Here is a 19,589-nt window from a genome sequence, read left to right as displayed (position 1 = left end):
TCATTACCAAAACACTTCAAGAAAATAACATACAGTACCATTGGGGCTTTCCCTTCAGCCTAATCATCTCACATAATGGCGCCCAAATAATTTACAAAAGTTTCTCTGATCTTGACGCTATCTCTAAGAGACTGAACCTTTCTTTTGAACCTCCACCTGAAATGATTATAGTGATACCGCCTCAGGTCAAACATACAGATGGAGAATTGTTGAGGGAACAGGGACCCAACTGGCTCAGAGTGGCATCTAAGAGGCGTAAAACAGGACCTTCCTCTCCGTCCGCTGAAGCTTGAAGTTGCTGGCAATCCTTCTTTGAAGATGGTGGCCTGGCTCTCTCTCCAGTCTAGGCAGCGGGAGCCTTTGCCTCCTTTTCGCTGTTTTTGGATGGTTTTTCCTGGACTGAACTATTAGGGATGGACTCCGCTGAGATGGTGCCTGCGGTACAGTATGGCCACCTATCCTTATTGAAGGAATAGTTATTCCCTTTTCTCCCTTACCCCTATATGCCCAGTTATATATTATGTTCTGAAACATGCCACATTTTATGTTATTCAACCATAGATCTCCCTAGAGGGTTAACTGACACCATTTCACCCCCTTGAATGGTATATATTAAGACATTCTCATACACCACTTGTTGCTGTATTTGTATTTATTTTATTTTTTTTCTTGTTGTCTATGCTTTTTTTTTTTTTTTAAACAGATTTTTATTGAGGTTGTGCAAGAACAATACAACTTGTTTAAAACAGCATATCATAAGACAGACATAAATTATACATTTCCATTTAACTGCTTCTATATAGATACATAAAATTCACATTCTGGGTAATGCTATACAGAAACTGGAACCTCTTTTTCTTTTTTACATAATCTAAACATAATGTGTTTCCTCATTTGACACTAGAGGCAACTCTTGTACCTCTTGTAAATTACAAGGATTTCTAGAAGAGGAAAATGACTAATTTGAGTAGATCTATAGGCTTCAAATAGGTTGGCAATTAACATTTTAAGTGATATCAACGATGAAGGCGTTATTCCTATGCTTAAGTGGTATACTGATATATGTAGGTATGTTATAATGATTGTTATGGATACGGTATAGAAGAGAAAAACCGCTTAGGTAGTCCTCCACATATTGGAGGCACATTATGTTGGGGGGGGGGGGAGGAGGTGGTTATTTAAAGTGTGGTGGAGAAACAAGATGGCTTATAATACAATAACTCAAACGTGAGACGAACTTCAGTAGTGCTCACAGGAGCATATGGGTTACTAAGGGAATGACAGAAAAGGGTTAGTGTCATACTAGGCTGTTGACCGGTATGGCCTGTTAGAGCTTTAAGGTCTAAGTCTTTTGTGAAGCTATGATTCATGTAGGGTTTTATGCGCAGGGGAACCATAAGTAGGAGTAGCAATGTGGGTCCAGCCCACTTAAGTGACGTAACAGATGGTTCACATCAAGAGTACACACCCTCCTATAACAGCATTCATATTAACAACTTATTAGGTTTGCACAATACTTCCCACTTGGAGATCAAAAGCAACACTGCTGATTAGTTTCAAGGGCAGACAGAAAATAGAGCTGGGATGGCTGTACTTAAACTGAAATCCTACGATAGCTGTAACTGACAGTCATAGACATATATACATATATACATATATATATATATATATATACACATATATATAATCATAGGAACACATTGGTTAACAAGGGAGACAATAAAAGTGGATTAGTTACTCATTGAGCTAAGGGTATATCTGACATAATAGGGCCTAGTTCTGTGCCTACAAAACTACGCTGATTCCTCATCATGTTGAAAATATTGCAAGTTATGCCTCACGTAAACAATAACACACAGGCAATATATCAGCCGGAGTGTTGGTGTAGGGAGTAAGATCTCTTAGGCACCCTCCAATCGCTTTGCTACGATACATAAACAATAACATATCTGTTACATCACAGTCATGCAGAGTAAGTTAGAGATAAACCTCACATTTGCTGTTTTCTTTTTTCTTCTCTTTCCCTTTCCTTTTCCTTGAGTGTAGGAGCAGTAGAACATAATAGAACGTGAGATTGCTCCTGTTACATAAACTACATAAATTCAATAATAATATACATTCAATAATAATATAAGGATGACTCATAGCTAAACATATAAGCCTATAGCAATTAAGTCTTCCATAGTCAGGCCAAAATGCCTACCTGGTTAGAGAGAGATAGATGCAACGTCACAATTTGAGGCATATCTATTAATTAGGCATTATAGTGTAGATAGGGGGTATGACTTTTCCACAACCTTGGACTATTTATACCCTGCTGCCCAGACACGGGCCCTATGTCCAAACAACAGGTAAAGCAATTATATGTATAGGTGTGTAACTCAAATAGTTATTCGCTAAACCTCCCTGAGCTATTTGTGTAATATGTTTGATGCCTATTATGTTAGAAAGGAGACCTGAGTTAAAAGACCTAAACTAAAAGACAGTCTGAGCTAAGAGAAGTGAGCTAAAGGTTCTACTCGTTTCCCCTGACAATGGATTGTTATTAAATAAGAACTAATCTATTCAGAGCAATTAGAAACATGAGAATAACTGCATTGCAATGCTAATGTAGGGGCTAAACAGTAGTATGGTTAAAAGTATTATAAACATAATGAAACATGTAACTGAGGCATAACAATAACTCATAGCATCCAGAACCTAGTGTAATCCAGCTGCAAAAAATGGTAAATTGAGAAAGAATTTGCTAGTCGGCCAATGCGGGGCTCTGGACCAATGAAAGTCCTGTAATGCATATGCGACCATTACTGTACGGTCTTTAAGTTGGTATTGCAGTTACAGATATGTAGAGACCCGTTGCGGCTACAGCGTGACGATGTGAGGGAGGGCACCCTTCGTAATATATGACACAGCCTGTTCTCCTATAAAACCTGTAAAACAGCCTAAATGCATTTACATCCCATATTAAGTCTAAGGAACATTCACAGACCCACATTTGCAGCTGACACTGCTCTCTGCATCAGCTGACTTAAAGTATACTCACAACAAGTCTAAGGAACATTCACAGACCCACATTTGCAGCTGACACTGCTCTCTGCATCAGCTGACTTAAAGTATACTCACAACAAGTCTAAGGAACATTCACAGACCCACATTTGCAGCTGACACTGCTCTCTGCATCAGCTGACTTAAAGTATACTCACAACAAGTCTAAGGAACATTCACAGACCCACATTTGCAGCTGACACTGCTCTCTGCATCAGCTGACTTTAAGTATACTCACAACAAGTCTAAGGAACATTCACAGACCCACATTTGCAGCTGACACTGCTCTCTGCATCAGCTGACTTAAAGTATACTCACAACAAGTCTAAGGAACATTCACAGACCCACATTTGCAGCTGACACTGCTCTCTGCATCAGCTGACTTAAAATATACTCACAACAAGTCTAAGGAACATTCACAGACCCACATTTGCAGCTGACACTGCTCTCTGCATCAGCTGACTTAAAATATACTCACAACAAGTCTAAGGAACATTCACAGACCCACATTTGCAGCTGACACTGCTCTCTGCATCAGGTAGTTACAGGAAGATAGTCATCTTATTATATTTCACCCCTGTTTTCTAATAATGTGTAAGTTGTAATATGTATTTGCTATTATTTGTATTCTGTATTTTAAATGCATACTGGAGCACACTGATGGGCCATTTATCTTGCTTGTTAAATGGTTTTATTTTCCTCAATGGATACCTCTCTTATCTCTTTAATTTGTGATCTTTCTCTGTGTTTTTTTCTTGTTTTTTATTTTCTTTTTGGCCTGTATGACCCCTAGCACCCTCCCTTAACTTTTTTTGCAGACCAATATAACACTAATTTATCTTTCCCCCAGCTGACTTAAAGTATACTCACAACAAGTCTAAGGAACATTCACAGACCCACATTTGCAGCTGACACTGCTCTCTGCATCAGGTAGTTACAGGAAGATAGTTACCCTCCCACCCTGCCCCTCACCCCACCCACCCCAGGTTCATTCCCCCATTTATAGATAGTCTCCCACACACCTTTCATTCTCCCAAACTGACAGCTGCAAACACTAATCAGCTCATCCTTCCATTCACTTAACCCTTTAGAATACATACAATCTCTCCCTACAAATAGCTATATATCCCACACCAATAGTGTGTGAATATATATGTGTATGTGTGTGTATGTATGTATACATATATATATTTCTTTTTTATATTGTACTATTCTTGATTTATTTTCACCTACACATCTCATAGCACTAACATGTATCAAAATATGACCATACTGATATTCGTGACAACTGTTTTCTCACTCCAATTTTGTTCACTTCATTACCGCCATAATCACCCACCTCAAACTGGAAAACAAATTATCATACACCATGGCCTGCTCTGTTGCTGTAACTTATCTGCTGAGTGCTGGTGGAGAGTTATAAAAATAGCCCTCCTACCCCCACCACACAAAATTATAAAGTATGCCATTCACTATATAGCCAAACAAAAACTATGTCCAAATTCCTATTCCTTATGCTACTTGCCCTTGCAAATGATGTAGAGTCTAACCCTGGTCCCCCAGCAAATTCCATTCCTAGCCTTCCAGCTAGAAAAGGCCTCTCCTTTGTGCACTGTAATATACGCAGCTTATTTCCAAAAATCAATGCACTGCAAGCTTGGTGTTTACAATACAAGCCAAAAATCATTGTTATCTCTGAATCATGGCTAACTGCAAAAATACCTGACTCTGCCATTGCAATACCTGGGTATTCATGCCATAGAATTGACAGAGCAAAGAGAGGAGGCGGCATTGTAATTTATGTTGACAACTCCACAAAGTTCACCCCCATACAAAAATCTAGCTCTCCTGCCACCTTTGATTTCCTTTCTGGCAAAATTGAGATCCCGTGCAGTAAATCAATGATTGTTGCAGGAATCTACCGCCCACCAAGCTCCCCTGTGCATTCCATTTCGGACATAGCACAGCTCCTTAGTGAATCCATAACTCAAAACCCAAAAAGTGAAATTTTGGTTTTTGGAAATTTTAACATTGATTGGCTGAATCCAAAAAATAACAGTTGTCGCTCGCTGTTTAAATCTTTGCAGCTAACGCAATTAATCTCCTCCCCAACTCGCATAAACATCAAAAGCCATAATCATACCCTGCTCGACTGGATTCTCTCCACTTCTCCCGACCGAATCCAGGAGGCAGGTGTTCTCCCTAACAATTTCAGTGACCACTGCTTAGTGTACTGCGTGCGCAAAATAAAGGCAACTAAATCCTCTCCCAAGGTTAAAATCACCAGGTCCTTCAAAAAATTTAATCTTCAATCATTTCTAAATGACATCAAGAACCTCCCCTGGCACAGATTAAACCTAATCCCAGATCTAGACTCTGCAGTTGAATTCTTTCAGTCTGAACTCCTACAAGTTTGGAATTTACATGCGCCGCTGCGTAAGGTGAGAGTAAAAGGAGCACACTTGAATTGGAACACAGCTGACCTCATTCAAATGTACCAATTTCGGGATTCATTGTGGTCAAAGTTCAAGCATACTGGCTCTATGAATGATCACTGTGTATATAGAAATTGGCGAAATATATGTACTAAACAAACAAAATTGGCTAAGGCACAATATTTCTGTGAAAATCTGAACAATAATATATGTAACCCTAGAAAGTTTTGGAAACTCATAAATAACTTACAAAATCCACCAATCCACTCCCAACCCTCCACTGTCAATGTGGATAACCAAAACCTGCAACTCCCCTTAGAAGTAGCAAATGCCTTTAACAATTATTTTGTAGGATGCTCCACCACCCTGATTGACAAACTAATAAATGGCACGCATCCTGAAGCTACAAATGTGGATCAGGCCCCACTAAAACAGCAAAGACCCAATATAGAAAAGTTCAATTTTAGACCTGTACCCTTCAATGTCATTAAGAAACACCTCGATAATCTAAAAATGAAAAACCAGTCAGGACCTGATCAAATCCCAGCAATGCTGTTGAAGCTCAGTGCGCTGGCAATTGCTAAGCCTGTTGCAACCCTAATTAACGAATCCTTGGTGTCTGGATACATACCCAAACTCTGGAAAACTGCAAGAGTAGTGCCTATTCATAAAAGTGGGGAGTTAACCTTGGTTTCTAACTATCGTCCTATATCACTGCTCCCTGTATTGTCAAAAATCCTAGAAAAATGCGTCCATACGCAATTATGCGAGTATTATCAACTTTCTAACTATCTGACCCCTGATCAATCAGGTTTCAGACCGAATCACTCCACTACAACTGCCCTCCTAAAAGTTTGCAACGACATCCAAACTGCCATGGAACAAGGAGACCTAACTGGAGCTATTTTGCTTGATTTTGCAAAGGCTTTTGACACAGTGGACCATGACCTACTACTTCTCAAACTAAAAAACTCTGGTATTGCTGATCACCCGTTAACCTGGTTTAAATCATATGTATCGGATCGATCACAATATGTCTCTGTCTCTAACAGTGACTCCCTCCCTCTCCCAGTCACATGTGGTGTTCCCCAAGGTTCCATTCTCGGCCCCCTACTATTCACATTATTTATAAATGATTTGCCTAATGTCTGCAAATCCTCAACTGTACACATGTACGCAGACGACACGGTAATCTATGCAAACAAATCTGATCTGCTGCAGCTTGAAACAGTGCTCCAAGACCAGTTCACAGAGGTAGAAAAGTGGATCTCGAAAAACAAACTCTTCCTAAACACTGACAAAACGGTCACAATGATCTTTGGAACGGGACCTAAAATACATAAATTACAAAATTCCCATCTTCGCATCAAAACAAAATCCAATTGCACGCTAACCGCAGTCCACTCTTTTAAATACTTAGGTATGTTGTTAGACCCCAATCTATCTTTTGGACTCCACATAGAAAAAAATGCCTCTAAACTTTATCCAAAACTAGGTGCCCTGTACAGAAACAAATCTTGCCTCAGCCCTACAGTAAAGGAAAAGATTGTACAGCAAATGCTGATGCCTATCTTGGATTATGGGGACATAGTATATGCACCTGCTCCGCAAACTCACCTTAATAAACTATATACATTATATAACTCGCTCTGCCGCTTTGTGCTACAATGTAACTACAGGACCCACCATTGTGACATGCTAAAAGAACTAAACTGGCTGTCGCTGGAATCCAGACGCACCCTCCATCTTTCCTGCCTTGTCTTTAAGAGCCTTTCTGGGAAGCTCCCACCCTACCTGAGCAGAATGCTCTCCCCTGCTATTCCCACCTCCTATAACCTCCGATCCAATAACAGCACATTATTTAGCTTGCCTCAATACAAAAAAAAGCAGCTCGATCCTCCTATTCCTACAGAGCGCCACAATTATGGAATGACCTCCCTCACACTTTAAAAACTTCCCCAAGCCTAAAATCCTTTAAGAGATCCCTCTATACATATCTCAAAACAGAATGCTCCGGTCATGGTTGATTAAATATTTCATACCTGCTCTATGTTAAATGTTTGCATATAATATGTATTTTTATTATTGTTTTTGTATTTTATTGTACCCTATTGTATCAATGCAATGTTTTGTGATCCCAGGACATACTTGAAAACGAGAGAAATCTCAATGTATCCTTCCTGGTAAAATATTTTATAAATAAATAAATAAATAAATAAATAAGTATATAGGCAATAAGATCAATATGTGTATTAACAACTGTCATGCAAAATACTATATATAACATAAATTTAAGGAGGTACATGTGTGCTTTATTCTGCACTTTAAAAGTAGGAAGAGTCTAGATAGTAGAAGATTAGTGTGATCATGGCGTAGTATGAAAAACAGGCAATATGAGTGTCTCTAATAAACAGCAGTTTTCCTGGGAGTAATGTCTCTAGATTTATCCCGCCCCAGATCTCAAGGCTAGGTATACTCTCCTGACTGCAGTGATGAAATGTTGACCTGTCTCCTCAGCCCCCATGGTCACTGGGTGAATAAGAGGAGTTTCTGATTTTAATGTAAAGGGTGTCTCCGGCACTAAAATGTTTGCCCCATACTGGAAAGTCAGAGACTCAGGTAGAGTCGCAGGGACCTTATCCTCCTCGCCTAAGGCCTGCGTCCAGCTATGGCGGATGTAAAGTAGCTCCATTTTCGATTTATAACATGTCCTCCTCAGAGGCGATGCGGTCATTTGGTATCTCTTTGCAGTAGCGTGTTCTGTGGTATCCGAAATCCCAGGCAAAGTGCCAGCAATACTAAAGGGGCCCGAGCGCCCAGCAGCAGTCCCGACACCAACGGTGCCCATCCCTTTCATGCACGCTGACTCTATCTTAGGAGCGGTTGTAGGGAAAAGCTTGTAGTCAGCGTGTTCTGCCTGCCTTGCTGTCAGCACATCTGAGTATCCAAACATCTCACGGCAGCTATCCAAAAAGTTGCGTATCTCCTCCATGATGCGCTCCGGGTCTTCCATAATTGAGCAGTCACTCAGAGGGTATTACAATAAGCTTAGATCGATCCCCAGCTTCAGCACAGATATTGCACAGGCCGCAAGATGGCTGCTCTTAGTGTCCGTTATCGGCCATAGGCGTACACACCCGGGTACTGAGAACCCTGTAACTCTTTAGGGCACTCTTTAAAATTAATCACGTAGGTCCACTAGGCATTCTGATCTACAATGATGTCCATATATTTGGGCCAAAGCGGTCATTTAGTGGAATTTTGGTACAGTATGTTCAGAGCTATGAGAATTTGCTGCCGCTCAGTTGCAGAGTTGGCTCCTCCCCCCTATGCTTTTTATTTTTATTGCAGGTGCTATACATGCAGCTGAATGTGACTGTTTTTCTTGTTCCAGCTTCACAACTTGTCCAAAGGTTCTCACACACTGTGCACTTATAGGTTATAAGAATTATTCTGATTGTTATATAAGCCATGATTGTTTTAGGTCTTTACAGATCTCTTGTCTGATAGATTGTTATAATGTATCTCAAAATCTGTTCAATTGTTTGACTACTTTCAATACCTCACAAACTCCTCTGACCCCTTTACTCAGACTTCACTTTTCATACGACAAGCCCCCATATATACAACTGCCTTCTTTCCACACAATTCTATTTCTTACCTCCCTCATAAATTATGGCTGACAACCCCATGTCTCTTAAAATACTTTCTCACAATGTTAAGGGACATAACATTCCACAGAAAAGATCTAGGGCTCTAAGAGATTATAAGAGACTTAAATGTGATATTATCCTGCTACAGGAACCTCACTTTAAGAAGGGCAGGGAGCCTTTGCAGTCCCTTAGGAAATTTGGTCAGGTTTACCTTGCCTCTCACACCACAAAACACAATGGAGTGGGTATATTAATTAAAAAACATGTTCCTTTCCATCTCACAAACATTTTTAGAGACAAGGAGGGTAGACTTGTGGTAGTAACTGGCCTACTCTTCAATAAGGTTATAACTATAGCCAACATATACACCCCCAATTTACATCCTGCTCAGTTTTTCCCTGTATATATATCCTGTATTAGGCTACAATGTGTGATTTTGTAAAATTTTGGGATGGTGGTGTGCCACAGGATTTTTTTATGTAAAAAAGTGTGCCATGGCAAAAAAAAGGTTGCAAATCACTGCTCTAGAGGTTATATTATGTCCATAAAAGATAACAAAGGGAAGGTCTGGTCAACATCTACTGATATTGCAAACAAATTCAGAAACTACTATGAAGACCTATATAATTTAGACAGGAAATATACTCCGCCTTCTCCCTCAGACATTACCAGCTACCTTACCAAACTTCAACTTCCCTCCCTCACTGCAGACCAGAAATCTGACTTAGAAGCCCCTTTTACCTTAAAGGAACTCCAGAGGGCTATCCTCTCTTTCCCTCCCGGTAAGGCCCCAGGCCCAGACGGTTTTGGCCATGCATACTACTCTAAGTTCATAGACATCCTCGCCCCTCATCTCCTTGCCCACTTCTCTGATATAGACAATAATAAATCCTTTCCCCCTCAATCACTCCAAGCACACATAACCATAATCCCGAAGCCGAATAAGACCCCTGACCATATACCCAACTACAGACCAATCTCCCTATTAAACGCAGATAACATTTTTGCAAAAATTATATCCATTAGGCTAAATCAATATCTCCCACATCTAATACATCATGACCAGGTTGGATTTGTCCCCAGCAGAGAGGCGAAGGATAATATGGTTCGTAACCTTCATCTCCTATGGCATTCCAAAAAGCAGGGCATTCCCACGGTATGGCTATCTACCGACACAGAGAAAGCTTTTGACTGGGTTAGATGGTCCTTCCTCAAAGCCACCCTACAGACACTGGGTTTGGGGGAATCCATGCTCCATAGAATATCTGCGTTATATAACTTTCCTAGTGCCTGAATTTCCTTAAACGGTATACTCTCCCCTCCTTTCCCGATCTCGAAAGGCACCAGACAGGGGTGCCCCCTGCCCCCCCTACTGTTTATTTGTCTCTTAGAGGCCTTTGCAGCCAAGATAAGACAGAACCCGGAGATTGAAGGCATAGTGGTGGGGGAGGAGACATAAATTATTGCTATTCACGGATGATGTGATGTTTACTCTCGCCAACCCTAGTAAGTCAATCCCCATCCTCCTAAAGGAATTATCACTCTTTAATAGAATGACAAACTTCCTTATTAATCACTCTAAATCAGAGTTCATTAGGGTCTCCCTGTCTCCTGTCCTAGATCAACAAATTAGGCTTACCTGCCCCTTCCGCCGGTGTAAAAATTCTTTAAAATATTTGGGCATACAGCTTACCGACGATCTGGAGTCGATATATAATTTAAATGATGTCCATATCAAACTGGCTTTAGAGCGCGAACTCTCCTCCTGTCATTCTAAACACCTCTCCTGGATAGGTAGAATCAATGCGGTTAAAATGACTGCCTTCTCCAGACTTTTGAATATACTATAAACCCTTCCCATACCCCTCCCTCCTCGATTCCTCATGAAAATACAACAACTATTCAGCTCCTTTATATGGAAAGGTAGACACCCAAGAATTAATAAAAGTATAATGATGGACCCTAGGATACATGGTGGTTTGGGGGATCCCAATATAGAATTATACAGGCACGCAATTTTCATCCAGAAAATCCTTGATTGGAGGATACATAAATCCCAAAAAAGGTGGATCCATCTAGAGGAGTACTTAAATAAAAACCTCTACAAGTCTACAATCTTTTTGCTGGTCCCCCCAATCCGGAAAACTAATAAGGAATATAGAAAACCCAATCACCAGGGAAACTATGACCCAATGGGAAATGGCTAACAGGATTAACCCATATCTTTCTTCCAGACCCTCTCCTCTCACCTCTCTAGTCAATAACAGAGTTTTCCCTGACTGACCTAGGGATTCGTACAAGTGATCTTGATCGTTCCCCAGACATTGCTGTTCACCATCTTTTGGAGAACGAGCACCTGCACCCACATACAAAACTGATTCAGCTGGGCCCATAATTGGTTTAACTATCGAAGAGTTCACCACTACATTACAACCCATAAACAGCAACACAATATGCTGAGACCCCTGACTAAACTGTTTTCCTCCACAAACCCACTTAAGCACACCTTATCCAAGATCTACTCAATTTTATCTCAACCCCCCCCCCCCCCCGGGCAACTTAACTTGCTCTATAGAGTCTTGGGAAAAGGAACTGGGGGTTATCATTCTTCCCCAGACTGCATCTTCCATATTTATTAACACCAAGTCATCCTCTTCTTCGGCAGTGTTGGTAGAGATGAACTATAAAATACTTGATAACTCGTACCTCACCCCAAGATGTCTGCATAAATTTTATCCAACAACTAGAAGCCGTTGCTGGTGATGTGGCCATTTAGGCAGCAGTATGGGCACATGTGGTGGTGGTGCAACAGCATAAACCAATTTTGGAGAGCTTTAATAGGGGAAATAGAGAAGATATTCCATACACTGCTGCCCTTGGACCCGCTAATATTCCTACTTAACAAATACATCAAGCTCCATTCCAAGGCCCACAACATATTGTTTCGAATATTTACCAATAGTGCCAAATCACTTATTGCCAAAAATTGGAAATCTCCCGACCCCCCTAATATCACAATGTAAAGACAGAAGGTCTCAGATCTGATAGAACTAGAGGAATATAGATCATTCAGAATGGATACTAGAGAACTTTTTATCATAGCTCAAGACATGTGGGATCAATATTTGAAACCTGATTGAAGCCCATTCTTATATTCACTCAACTTTCCTACCTAGACACCTGACTGACCGGTTTATCTAGGCGTAAATAACCCATTATGGCCACATAAAATGACCTCATGCACATATAGCAGCTATTTTACTGGAACAACAATCTGAACTAATTGGTTTTCTTTCATTTTCGTGTTATTTTATTTTCTTGTTGTATTCATATTCCAATAAGAGAACAGTTGTTTATAACTAAATCATTTTGATCACATTATAATGTTTTCAGTTTGTATGTTTTATGTATATCCGATAATGTCAACTTAAAAACTTTCTCAATAAAAAAAGAACTTGGAATAAAAACTGTGTCTGTCTTTATTTCAGGCTGCAAAGCAACAAAATGTGATTATTTTCAAGGGGGGGTGATTCTTTTCAATACCCACTGTATATACATCATGATTATATATATATATATATATATATATATATATACACACAGAATATATATATATATATATATATATACATACAGTATATATGAATATCTATTTATAAATACAACAAACATATTCTGCTATTTGCAGCACAATGGAATGTGAAATATTTAAATACACAGTATAACACTTTATTAAAAATGAATATTGCATAAATATGATTTAACATGTTTTCAGCTACTTGACTGCAAAGGGCTCTAATGAGCTTCTATATATCTACACAGGTGGCCCTCGTTTTACAATGGTTCAATTTACACCGTTTCAGAATAACAACCTTTTTTTCCAGTCATGTGACTGCTATTGAAAAGCATTGAGAAGCAGTGCATTTATTAAAATAGCCAGTAGGTGGAGCTCCCCGCTTGTGTTGCAGTAAATCCAAGCAAGCTGAAATTAATCAGTTTAACCACACTTGAGCTATCGAGCAGATTTCAAAGGAACAAGATCTTCCTGTCTAACTCAGTCCAGATTGGAATGCATAGAAATAACTGTTTGTAGAAAAATGCGTGAAGTGTGTGTTGTGTGTTTATAATGCTGTTTAGCAAATGTTTTTGTTCATTTAACTTAGTTTAATTATATATTTTGTGTTGTGTGATTATTTTATTAGGTTTATAATGCTGTCTAGCATTTAAAGTCTTCATTTCAAAGTTTTAAAAATAATGTATTAGGTGTTACTTATGACAATTTTGAGAGGGGTCTGGAACCTATCTCCCTCACTTCCCATTGACTTACATTATAAACTGGGTTTCAATTTACAACGGTTTCGATTTACAAACATTCCTTCTGGAACCTAACCCCGGCGTAAACTGAGGGCTACCTGTATATGTATTTATGTGTTTATGTGTGTATATATGTCTGTAAATACATTTATACACATATAAATACATAAATACATATGTACACACATATATACACACAGTATATGTATATACATACATACATATTTAGAGATGTATATGTATGTATCTCTAAACCCTTTGCCTGCCTTTATAACTTTTTTGCACAATAATTGTTTTTAATCATTTTTAATAGACAGTGTTATTATGAATGTAACTGTACTTTTACATGAATTTTTGATGTGTTTTGTGACACGTTTTGGGACATGATAAAACCTATATCGCTTGAACTTAACTGTTATCTGTTAACTGGTAACAATCATTGAATGAAGGCACTTTAAAAAAAAAAATACTTTTAAAATTAAAAAAAATTAAAAAATATAATCATTGAGCAAACATGCTCAGTATACACATCATGCCTCTATACAAATGGCATTTAGATTGTTTAACACTTATCAGGATTAATTCAGATTACAGCAGGTTAATTTTACATTTGTAATTATTATTTTCTTTAGACACAAAGGGATCAATACAAACTTTGTAATGTGTGTTAGTAATATTTGTTTTGTGATATATTTTCAATACATTTTGCCTGATGTTCAAGCCTTAGAGGTAGATTTATTAAATGTCAAACATACATGATTGCTATAGCAAATCACGTCCACTTGACATCGCTAAATGCAGACAGTATACGCTGTCTGCATTTTTCATTGCACTAGCATTTCTGTTGAAATGCTTGTGCAATGCCGGCTCCTGCTCACTGGCTGCCAATTGGCTGCTAGCAGGGGCTATCAATGATCCCAATGGTATCGGGATGATTCCAATCTGCCACCTAAAAGGTGGCGGACAGGTTAAGAAGCAGTGGTCTTAAAATCGCTGCGTCTTAATTTCCGCTGCTTCATAAATTGAGTCCATGTGAGCTGTAAGTTTAGCACAAAGATTTGCACGAGTCAAATAATATTTTGTACATCCCGTGCTCGTTCTTTTTTAGCTATTGAAACAATACTTTGTACATCCCGTGCTCGTTCTTTTTTAGCTATTGAAACAATACTTTGTACATGCCGTGCTCGTTCTTTTTTAGCTATTGAAACAATACTTTGTACATGCCGTGCTCGTTCTTTTTTAGCTATTGAAAAAATACTTTGTACATGCCGTGCTCGTTCTTTTTAGCTATTGAAACAATACTTTGTACATGCCGTGCTAGTTCTTTTTTAGCTATTGAAACAATACTTTGTACATGCCGTGCTCGTTCTTTTTTAGCTATTGAAACAATACTTTGTACATGCCGTGCTCGTTCTTTTTTAGCTATTGAAACAATACTTTGTACATGCCGTGCTCGTTCTTTTTTAGCTATTGAAACAATACTTTGTACATGCCGTGCTTGTTCTTTTTTAGCTATTGAAACAATACTTTGTACATGCCGTGCTCGTTCTTTTTTAGCTATTGAAACAATACTTTGTACATGCCGTGCTCGTTCTTTTTTAGCTATTGAAACAATACTTTGTACATCCCGTGCTCGTTCTTTTTTAGCTATTGAAACAATACTTTGTACATCCCGTGCTCGTTCTTTTTTAGCTATTGAAACAATACTTTGTACATGCCGTGCTCTTTCTTTTTTAGCTATTGAAACAATACTTTGTACATCCCGTGCTCTTTCTTTTTTAGCTATTGAAACAATACTTTGTACATGCCGTGCTCGTTCTTTTTTAGCTATTGAAACAATACTTTGTACATGCCGTGCTCGTTCTTTTTTAGCTATTGAAACAATACTTTGTACATGCCGTGCTCGTTCTTTTTTAGCTATTGAAACAATACTTTGTACATCCCGTGCTCGTTCTTTTTTAGCTATTGAAACAATACTTTGTACATCCCGTGCTCGTTCTTTTTTAGCTTTTGAAACAATACTTTGTACATCCCGTGCTTGTTCTTTTTTAGCTTTTGAAACAATACTTTGTACATCCCGTGCTCGTTCTTTTTTAGCTATTGAAACAATACTTTGTACATGCCGTGCTCGTTCTTTTTTAGCTATTGAAACAATACTTTGTACATGCCGTGCTCGTTCTTTTTTAGCTATTGAAACAATACTTTGTACATGCCGTGCTCGTTTTTTTTTAGCTATTGAAACAATACTTTGTACATGCCGTGCTCTTTTTTTTTTTAGCTATTGAAATCAATGGGAGACGCAAATAGTAAACCTTTGCTGCTAAGATTTTTTCCCATTGTGCTAAGCTGATTTTGAACTTTTTTGACTGTTCATATTTAAACTCTATTGTAAATCATATTTCAGTGAGTGATGCACACAAATTACATATTGTTTTTTTTTAGCAGGCCCCAGCAGATTCAGGAAATATAATTATTATATTTATATTTCATGCCAGATGAGAAGATTACAACAAAATGACAAAGAAAAGTATATTTTTGTTAGAATTTTAGTTAATAGTGCTGAAAATATTCCACTGTTGCTACTGTGATCACCTTGCTAAATTGTTATCAAAGGTAAAGTTGCATGAGTGGTCTGTACAGGCTTTAGGGTGTGGTAATAAAAACTAGAAGGGTCACTTGTGTCATAGTAGAAATAAAAGCACAATGATCACCTGGCAATAAAGAAAAAAAATATTTTTTTTTAAAAAAAGAACGTGTCCACTATAAAATAAACTTTATTATTGCTTTGTAAACATTTCTGCTATTTAATATAAGTCCATAAAGCTTCCAGTAAAGGTCTATGTTTTTTGGTGGGCTTTGTGCGTTTTAATACCGCTCCATTTCAAACAGTAAGTTCTCTTTCAAATGAGGGGTCGTGATCATCTGTAGCTAATAAGGGAGCTAAGATTGAACTGTGAATCACCTCTCCCATCCAGCTCCCTTGCAGCAATAGTGGCACCACCCCTTTGTGACATCACCACACGTTTGTGGTGATGCCACCAGCACTCCCACTGAGGGAATACCTTGTCATCGCCATTATACCTGTTAATGTCCCTGTAATAAAATTGCAATAAATAGCAAGGGTCAAAGTGATAACATTTTTTTTTTATTTTGAATGTTATGTCTGACTAAACCTATTCATATCTTTTTTTTTATTTTTTATTTATCTTTATTTTTAAATATATGCACATGGGTATTATTGGTTATTCCTGTAGATATAGATAGATAGATAGATAGATAGATAGATAGATAGATAGATAGATGATAGATAGATAGATAGATAGATAGATAGATAGATAGATACTTTAAATATTTGTTGTCATTTAGTTCATAGTCATCAGCTGATTAAATTCAAATCACATAATACTCATGACTCATAGCTTAGGGTTTCTTTCACCTCTTAAATTAAATATTATAATTAAGAGTAAATAGGTGTTACATCTGAAAAATTGTTGATTAAAAATAAATACGCAAAAATGAACTTTATTTCTGTCTACTTTATGTTGCTGTTATATAAAATCCCAATCAATAACTGAAAATTATCAGAGAATTAAAGGGACAGTCTAGGCCAAAATAAACTTTCAGGATTTAGATAGAGCATGTAATTTTAAACAATTATCCAATTTACTTTTATCACCAATTTTGCTTTGTTCTCTTGGTTTTCTTAGTTGAAAGCTTAACCTAGGAGGTTCATATGATAATTTCTTAGACCTTGAAGCCCACCTCTTTCCGATTGCATTTTAACAGTTTTTCACCACTAGAGGGTGTTAGTTCACATATTTCATATAGATAACACTGTGCTCGTGCACGTGAAGTAATCTGGGAGCAGGCACTGATTGGCTAGACTGCAAGTCTGTCAAAAGAACTGAAAAAAGGGGCAGTTTGCAGAGGCTTAGATACAAGATAATCACAGAGATTAAAAGTATATTATTATAACTGTGTTGGTTATGCAAAACTGGGAAATGGGTAATAAAGGGATTATATATCTTTTAAAACAATAAAAATTCTGGTGTAGACTGTCCCTTTAATGGTAAAAAATTCAAATCAATTAAATTTCAAATGTACCTAGGCAGGCTCTGGTACAGCAATGTACCACTGGAAGCTAGCTGCTGATTAGTGGATGCAGATATATGCCTCTTGTCATTGGCTCTACTTTGCTGCTCCTTCAACAAGAGAATTTAATCAATTTGATAACAGAATTAAATTGGAAATTTGTTTAAATTTATATATTCTGTCTGAAACATGAGAGAAAAAAAATTGGGTTTTGTGTTCCTTTAAAGAATATGCATTTTCCTTTTGGATTACATGTTGCATAGATACAATTTAAACCCTTAGGATTAGTATTTTATCCATGTGTTGTTTTAAATATGTTAATAAAAGCTTGTTTTTATTGTTTTATAACTGTTTTGAAGCTCTATACTGTAAGTACAGATTTAAACTATTGTTTTTTTAATATTATAACGAAAAGAGATCACATTACAAGTTCAAGTTTTGCTGATCTCCTGTGATTAACGATTTTGGTCTAAATTACAAGTGGAGTGCTAATTTATTGCTCACCCGCAAACGGGTACATTCGCCCGTTTATGGTCGCGCGATTAAGAACCAGTCATTACAAGTGGCTGGTTATTACTACCGCAAGCTTGCGGTAGTAATTAGTGGTGAAAAGATTTAACAGAGGTCAGACCTCTAGATCATTTTTTAAATGCCCCCCAATTGCCCCTCAAAGAAATGTGTGATGTCTCTTTAAAAAAAGATAATAAAAATTAGCATTTATTTCTTTAAAAACTGCACTAAGCAGTTTATGCGGGCTAAAATTGGCGGGTGTGGGGTGTTAGAAAAAAATGACACTGAAAAGTGCCTTTACATTGCGGTCTATGGGGACTGTGTGTTCCCAGTAAATATATATGTATATACTTATATATATATATATTTATGTGTTTATATGAGTAAATACACATATTAACACATAAATATAAATATATATATATATATATTCATATACATATATATTTATATTTGCTGCCCATCACTGATCGACTTCCCCCCTTCGCTGTGCTAGTTCATGGCATTAAAACGAAGCTCCCATTGGAACCTAGGGAAGTGCTCTCTCATAAGCACAATGCTTCCGTGCAATGCAAATGTGACCTTGAGCGCTGGTATTACTAAGTTGAGCGCAAATATTGCTTTCTCAGAAGCAATATTTTGTGCTCAACTTGTAATCTAGTCCTTTGTATTCCAAAACCTGCCAACTGATTAACAGTAATACATTACAATGGCTGGACTTTAAGTCTTGGTTATCATACCAATGGATATTATTTTTCCTAATAGTGAGGTTGATCACAATCCAGTAGAAATGTTTATCCATTTATTTTTCTTCAAATTTCCCCATAGAATTTAGAGATAGAAAAAATATTAGATAAACTTTTCTAAAGAATCATGATCAACCCCATTATATCAAAACTCTTCAAAGCTTTCTATTACATTTTCAATTACTGCTTTCTCTGGCAGCAAAAAACACAGCTTTACCATTTTACTATAAAACATAATTTTTCTGTGCTTAAGATGAAATCTCAGTTCCTCTAACCCTGAACATGACTTCTTAACACAGTACAATGTATAAACAGGAGCCATCTAATTCTCTTTAAGACTTTAAATATATTCATATAAACACTGAAGTACTTTATTTACTGGATATACTTTTTATTCAAGATGAGGTTATACTGAGGATTTAAATAGTGGAAGAATAATGCCGATTGTGTCTCGGTTGATTTGTATACATACTAACATCTTGTTTGCCTTTTAATCTGCTGCCTGGTTATGAAATACTTCTTAACAAGTTATCTACAAGAACCTTTACCTATTTTTCATTACTGATTCCTGATAATTTTTCCCATTCCAGGAGTACATGATCTAAATGCTCTAAATGCATAACTTTACAGCTAATCTACTCCCTCATCTTTATTTTAAAAAAAATGATAAATAATTGGGTCCAAAATTAATCCCTGAGTAAAATAATACTTTACTCCAATGCGTGTATGATTCAATTATTATAATTTTTTTGTTCTATATCATTTAACCGTTTGTGTATCTATATGATAACATT

Source organism: Bombina bombina, chromosome 5, assembly GCF_027579735.1.
Source record: "Bombina bombina isolate aBomBom1 chromosome 5, aBomBom1.pri, whole genome shotgun sequence".
NCBI lineage: Eukaryota > Metazoa > Chordata > Amphibia > Anura > Bombinatoridae > Bombina > Bombina bombina.
Note: the sequence above shows the minus strand (reverse complement) of the source record.